This window comes from Falco rusticolus, chromosome 1 (genome assembly GCF_015220075.1).
Source record: "Falco rusticolus isolate bFalRus1 chromosome 1, bFalRus1.pri, whole genome shotgun sequence".
Taxonomy (NCBI): domain Eukaryota; kingdom Metazoa; phylum Chordata; class Aves; order Falconiformes; family Falconidae; genus Falco; species Falco rusticolus.
In genome coordinates, this window is record NC_051187.1 from 88,952,445 (window position 1) to 88,960,199 (window position 7,755).

The following is a 7,755-nucleotide window of genomic DNA, read 5'->3' on the forward strand; positions in this document are numbered from 1 at the left end:
CGGGGCTCCAAACCAGTGCCCTCGACGCCCACCCGGCTCTGCTGCTCGCCGCACCGAGCATCGCCCGGGGTTAGGGTGTCTCGGGGGCTGGGCCCGGCCCGGTTCCCCGAGGGAGAGCCCAGCCGCGGCAGAAGGCGGCCGGCTCAGGGGGCTTGCCAGGGACGGGGAGTTCAAGGCCTCCAAGTGCGCCCTTGGGCTGCAGTGGGCCCCAGCGTCCGCCTCTGCCGCAGCCTGTGTCCAGCCCTGGAGTAACCGAAACGGCGCGGAGAAAATAAAAGCCGATAAAGGTCAAAAATAAAATAAAATGGAGGGAAATGAAATAAAAAGAAAAAAGCAGGAGGAAAAGGAAAGAAAGCAAACGAAAAAGGCAGAGCAGGAGGAGAGCGGGAAGCCGGGACGCGGCCGGCCGGGCGCGGAGGAAAGGCTGAGCAGGCTTCACCGAGCGCCGGTGGCCGCGGGCCGCACCCTCGGTTCGGCGGGGCCGGGTCGTTCTCCCCCGGGGAAGGCGGAGGGCAGCCGCTGCCCGGGAGCCACTGTAACGAAATACCCTCCCTCCGCCGAGCCCCGGCACCGGGCGGCGGCTCGGGCCGCCGTACCACCGGGCGGGAAGCAGCCCCGCAGCCCGGGTAGCCCCCGCACCCCGCCGCAGCCCCCCGGTCTCCTGCTCCCCCAATGTCAATTTTTTTTTCCTCGTTATGACCATGGTGGCATTAATTGCAAAGCAAAGGGATTTGCTCTGGGTGGGTCCGAGGTGGCGGGGGAGCCGGGAGGGGAAAATCTCCGGGCGCGAAGCGGCTCCGCCGCTCCCGAGGAGCCGGGGTGGGGGGCTCCGCGCTGCTCCTCGGGCTGCGCAGGGGCAGCGGGGCGGCGGCAGCTTCCCGCCTGCCCTCTCGTCGGCAATAATAATAGCAATAATAATAATAAAAAAAATATGCTGCTTATTTTTATGACATCATTATTATTGTTTTTGTTTTAGCGTTAGTACCGTTCTTGTGTTGTTATTATTATTGCTGTTATTATTATTATTATTATTATTGATTATTGCAATTTTTTCTCTCTCCCTCGGGCCGTGCGGAGCAGACCCCGGCCCAGGGCGGCCCCGCTCTCCCGGAGCAGCCCCGTTTTCTGGCTGGCTCCGGCGGTCGCCTGATTCCATCCCCGCCGAGCCCCCCCCAGCCGCCGCCCCGCTGCCCCCCCGCTCCGGCGGCCGGTGAAGGGGCGAACCCCACCATCCACCCACCCAATATTCCTTCGTTTTGCCGGTTTATGCCCTGGCGAAGGGGCCCGAGCCGCCGCCCAGACCTGCCCGGGCCCGGCACCCCCGGCTCGCTGGACATCAAGGTAACGCCGTGCCGGGGGCGGGGGGGGGCGCCCGGTTCGGCACGGTTCGGCTCGGCTTGGCTGGGGCTGGGCTTGGCTCGGTGCGACCGCGTTCCCCGGCCCAAGGCCCACGCCGGAGGCCTTGCGGGCCTAAGGCTCGGGCGGCGGGGGCCGGGGGGTCCGCCGGGAGCGGAGCCGGGGCTTCCCCGGCCACCAAGCCCGCCACCCCCGGGGAGTCCCGGCCAGCCACGCGCGGCTCTGCCGGGCCAAGGGACCCGCGGCCGTCCGGGGCCGGGGGACCCTCCTCCGCTTCCTCCTTCCCCTCCCCGCAAGCGAACGGGGAGCCCCGGGAAGACCCCCGGCCCCAGCTCAGTGCTGCCGGCTGGGGGCTGCGGGGGCACCGCCGAGGGTGCCCCGGGGCCGGCGCAGCGGGGCCGCGGGCGGGAGCCGGGCCCAGGCCGGGGCAGCGCGGCGGAGCACGGTAACGGCGGCGGGCGCCCGCGGAACGGGAGAGCCGTGCGAAAACACGGGGGGATGGGGCGGGGGCACGGGGGGTCTGGGCAGGGACACGGGGGTCTGGGCACGGACGCGGCGGGACTGGGCGGGGACACGGGGGGATTGTGCAGGGGCATGGAGGGTCTGGGCACGGACACGGGGGGACTGTGGAGGGGCACCTGGTAAATGTGCAGGGACACGGGGGAGCCGTGCGAAAACACGGGGGGACTGTGCAGGGACACGGGTAAAGGTGCACGGGGGACTGCGCAGGGACACGGGGAAATGGGGAATGGACACGAGGGAATGTGCAGGGCCACGGGAGAGCCGTGCACGAACACGGGGGAAATGTCCACGGATAAGGTGTGACTGTGCACGGACACTGTAAATGTCCACGGGCACGGCGAGAGTGTGCACGCACACACCGTGAATGTGCGTGGACCTTGTGTGAGTGTGCACGGACTCGGTGTGAGTGTGCGTGGCCGGTGCAAGTGTGCACGGACTCGGTGTGAGTGTGCACGGCCAGTGTCAGTGTGCACGGCTTTCCCGGGGCTCGGGGGGACTGCAGGGGCTCGGGGCTGCAGGCGCACGGTGTGGCCGTGCACGGACTCACGGACACGGCACAGCCGCGCGTGGGCAAAGTGTAGCCGTGCCGCCTTCTCGTGGGGCTGTTGCTTTGAGGTTTGTTTGGTTGTTCGTTTTTACAGCAATCGGGGTGGCTGCCCCCGGTACAGCCCATGCAATTATCCGGTACAGCCGTGCACCGACACGGGTGGGTGTGCATGGGCACACTGTAATGGTGCACCACCACGGGTGAGTGTGGGCGGACGCACGGCAACGATGCACAGACACGGGTGGGTGTGCATGGGCACACGGTAACGGTGCATGGACACAGGTGAGTGTGCACGGACACATGGTAATGATCACAGACACGGGTGGGTGTGCATGGCCACAGTGGAACGGTGCACAGAAACGGGTGAGCGTGCACAGCCCCGTGGTACCAGTGTACACGTTCCGGCGTGGGTGTGAAGGGATACACCGTAGGCACGCACAAATTTCCTTCTTCATTGCGGGTGCGTGTGCACACGAGACCGTGCACAGCCGTAGGCAGGGCTGCAACGGAAGCGGGCACGGACACGGGTGGAACCGTGCACGTCCTGCGGCGTGGGTGTGCACGGACAAGCTGTACGGTGCACGTGTGGGTGGACACAGATCTACCCGTGCACGGACACGGGTGGGTGTGCACGGGCACGGTGGAACCAGCAACAGGTGATGGTGTGCGTGGGCAGGGCGCCCTGCCAGGGTCCCCCCGGGCGGAGGGTGCACCCACCCTTCTGCAGCGCTGCCGTGCACTGGCGTGGGTCGCTGCCCCGCGGACACGCACGGGACACCCACGGGGCCCCGGGGCTGCTCGCCGGGGACAAGTGACGACCGGGTGGCCTCGGCGGCTCCGCCCGCCCCGGACTCTGACGGCTGCTCCGGGGACCCCGCCAAGGGCGAAGGGCGGTGGGGAGCGCTGGGGGTCCCGGGGCTCCCCCCGGGGGTGTCCAGCCCTGACTTGCCCCCCCCGCCCCCCCGGCAGCGCAGATTTCGTTTCAGGAGCCGCTGTCCTGGGGAGCCCAGAGCGGCCCCGGTGGCGGGCAGGCGGGGGACCCACCTTCCCGGGCGGGAACCACCCGTCCCCGGGCCGCCCCCACGCCCCACCGGGCTGCCCCGCGGGTGGGTGCCCTCCCTGCAGCCCGGCCTGCCGGCCCCGCCGCGCCCGCTCGGATAAAACGAAATCAAACGAAATCAAACGAAATCAAGGCGGGCCAGTAACGCAGCCCCCCCCCCCGACACGGCGGCCCCTACGCCCCGTCAGCGGCCGAGCCCGCCGACACTGGGGGTCCCCGTCCATCGCCCCGAGCCCGCGAGCAGCACCTCCATCCCCGGGGCTCCCCGCCTCAAACGAGCCCGCGACGGCGGGGCCACCTCCACCCGGGGAGCGGCAGGGTCCGGGCTCCCACATCCTTCCCCCTCCTGGGATCTCCTCCTCTAGCATCGCCGCTCCTGGATCCTGCTTCTGGGGCTCTCTTCCTTTAGCATCCTCACTCCTGGATCCTAGTCCTGGGATCTCCTCCTTTAGCATCCCTGCTCCTGGATCCTGCTCCTGGGATCTCCTCCTTTAGCATCCCTGCTCCTGGATCCCACTTCTGGATCTCCTCTGGCATCCCCGCTCCTGAACTCTTCTCCTGGGATCTCCTTCTTTAGCATCCTTGTTCCTCAATCCCGCACACAGGATCTCTTCCTTTAGCATCCCTGCTCCTGGATCCCACTTCTGAATCCCCTCCTCTGGCATCCCCGCTCCTGGCATCCTCTTCCCCAGCATCCTCATTCCTGGGATCCCCTCTCCCACCTCCTCTCTGCAATCCCAGCTCCTGGGGTGCCCACTTCAGGGATCCCAGCTTCAGGGACCCTGCTTCTGGGTTCTCTGCCCTGGGATCCCTGCTCCTGGCATCTCTGATCTGGGCAGCTCTGCTCCCCCTGGCTTGGCATAGCAGGGCGGTGGGCCCAGAAGAGGCCTGGCCCCAGAGCCCCCCACATCCCGGCACTGGCCTGACCCCAAGCATCCTGCTAGCTCCAACTCTGGGTAGTTACTGGCTTGGGGGAGTGGGGTGCAATGTTCTCCCAGCACCCCCACATGCAGAGGCTGTGTTATCTGTGCCTCAGTTTACCCTCTCCAGGTGTGCACAGGACCCTGGGGAAGGTGGTGCAGCTGCAGGACCCCCCCTACCCTTCTCTCATCTCTGGCTGCATCCGGCTGCTGGGGAGCCTGGTGCAGCCAATGTCATCCCTGCAATGAAGGCTGGATGCGCATGGGTGTCCACAGACCAGCATCTTCACTTGAAACAGCCACGGCAGCACCCAGACCAGCAAGGGACGCGGGGCCACAAGTTGCCAAGAGCCAGCCGGGCAGGGGGCTGGAACTCAGAAGTGGGGGCCAGGAGGAGGATGGGCAGACCAAGGGGCTTGGCTTCTCTGAAGTGCAATTGCAGGTTATTCTGCATCACGAGATGCTGCTCAGTGTTTTGTGGCAGTTTTCGGGTTCATGTCCTGCCCTGCACATCACTCCCTGCCCTCCGGCTGCTCCCAGCACTGGGGGCTCGTCAGCCCAACCCACCCGCAGGGCTGCGGGGACACGCAGGTGACAGGGTGTGGGTGCTGTTGGCATGCTGTGTGCCACCATCTGTGTGAAGGTGGATGTGATCACAGCCCCAGGGACCTGCTACCATGTTTTGATGCTACTCTGCTGGAAACCTCCCTCCTCCCAGACCCCAGGGTCCCCCAGAACCCTCATGCGGGGCCCTGCAGCCGCTGTGTACCCCCCTGGGCCTGCTGCTCCCGAGGAGGGGGGGAATTGGCTCCAAACCATGTTCTGTCCCCCAGACACCCACCACCGCCGCACGCAGGTGATTCCAGTTAATAAACATCAAATTAATGTTGTTGAGGGGTCTGTGGAGCCCCTGGGGGTGTGGGCTCCCACAGTGGCCCCGGTTGAGCTGATGGTCCTGGCAGGCAAGGGAGGGCGCAGCAAGGAACAGCAATAAGCCTTCACTGCTCTCAGGGGGAGCAGTGGGGTCCCGAGGGCATGCAGGCAGCATTGGGGCTGGGGGTGCTTCAGCAGCACAGACCCTCCCAAGCCCCCATGGGCTAGTGGGGTGAAGAGACCCCAGGCAGAGAAGAAGGGATGGGATTCCTGGGGGTCTGGGCAAGACCCAGATGACCCTCACAGCCACGGGAGGGCAGAGACCAGCTTTTCCTCCTGGTTTCCACAGCACGTGGGTGTTTACTGTGGGTTGAGGGGACTGCGAAGGGTCTGCAGGGCTATGGCGAGCACCGTCCCCTCCACTGCGCCAGCCCCAGCCCAGCCCCCCCACATGACCGCAGCCACGAGGTGCAGCCACGTGCCAGGAACTGGGCAGCGTGCATGATGCGGGGGCAGGGGAAGGAGGGGGGGTGTCCAGTCACCTGGCCACCACCACTGTGTCCATCACAGCTGACTCAGACCCCAGCGGGAGCATCAGGCAGGGGTGGTCCGCATGGTGTCCCACTGCAGCCACCAAGCCTTGCTGCCATCAGCCTGCCGTTAGTGGCAACCTACAGATAATTGATGACATTGGTGAGGAAGAAGCTGAATGGACTTAGCAGATGTTACAGAGGGTACTAAACCTTGGACATGAAAAGTGCATGAGCTGGGATGGAGGAGAGGTGGCCCTGGCCAGGGACACCCTTGGAGCGGGCTGGGAAGGATGCCCGCTGGGAGTGTTGGGGAATTGGCTGCCGATGATTTGGGTTTAGGGGTAAATCCTAGGAAATGCTGAGGCACCACAAGGTGGGCAGCATGATGTTGCCCCACGTGTCTTGTTTTGGCAGCACACTCTCATCCCGCGCCACCGGGACCGACCTGGTGGTTCAGAGCTGATTCCCCCGCAGAGCTGGCAGGGTCTGGGCCAGGGGCAGGGGTGAGAGCCGTATCCACGTGGGGGCATCCACCACTGCTCGCACGGAGCGGGTGGGCTCATTTCCCAACCCAACGGGACCTTTCATCCCAGCAGGCCAGCAACCATCATGGCAAGAGCCATTAGCATCGCTGCCGTGTCGAGGCTGGCCGGGCTGACACTGACAGACAGCTCTGCGAGCCCAGGGCGAGGACAGTGAGCCCAGCACCGTGCATGCCCCAAGACCACCCTCACCTCCAGCATTGGGCGCATTTCAGCACTCCCCAGGATTACTGCAAACAGCAAATCAAAGCGCGCACTGATTTATCCAAGGAGAAATGCCTAGCACATTTCTGCAAGGTCCTCTGCCCGATGGCAAATCCGTGGCCTCCAGTTCACCTTCTGACCTGCCCTTATTCCCTTGCTCTGTCTTTAAACCATGTGACGGGAGGATTTGGCTTAATGTGTGTCGCTCCAGAAGGAAAGGAGGAGAAGGAGCTCAGAGGGCCCAGAGGTAATCGCTGGCTCCCTGCCCACGGTGCCGGGGTGTTCCTGCAGCTGTGGGGCTGGTTGAAGGCCTGTGTACACCCTGGTCCTCCCCCAGACCTTCCTGCTTGCTGCTCCCTGTGTCACTGAGCCCCTCCGTGCAGATCAAGGCAGGCGGTTTGCAGAGGTTTAGCATTACAGCAGCAATCCCTCAGCTCTCCCTCCGTGCTGCCCGGTGCCTGCAAACAGCCTGTCTCCGTGCTGCCCTTGCTCTGGGTTGGATGTAGGTCCTGTAACCGGTGGGACCTTCCCCACACCCTGTTCTCTGTGCCCCCAGGACCAGGCTGCACCGGTTGCTCTGTTGGGAAGAGCTGGCATCTGGCACAGCTGCATGTATGGCAGCCAGCAGCATCTGCCCTGGCCTCCCCTGCAAGCGGCCAGGCACAGTGGGCAGGAGGGGCCAGCTGGAGCAGGTCGGCTGCCCAGGGGACTTTGGGCAAGAATTAATTAACTTCAGGCTGGGGAGATGTGGGAGGGAGAGAATAGATGTGCACGGGGACCCTTTGCAAAGCCCAGGGCTTGGTTGGGAGGCAGAGAGCAGTGTGGGCGCAGGTGGTGGAGGAGGACGCAGCTTTGTCTGTGGTGGGGTTGGAGGGCTCTGCCATGAAGGTACCTTGAAAAGGTGATTTCCAGCCAGAGGGATGGATCTGCCCAGGTCACCCCGGCTCCATCTGAACTCATCCGTCTGGGCTTGCAGTTTAGCAGACAATGGAGATTTAACCTTGCTGCTGCCAGATGCTTGGAGGGATCTCAGTGAGGAGACAGCGGCTGCTGCAAAGGGCTGGGGTCGGAGATGCCTGCTGCTACCCTGCCTGCCACCCTGCCCATCACCCTGCCCATGACCTGTGGGCTCAGTACTGCTCCTGTCCCATCCCATCCCATCCCATCCCATCCCATCCCATCCCATCCCATCCCAGTG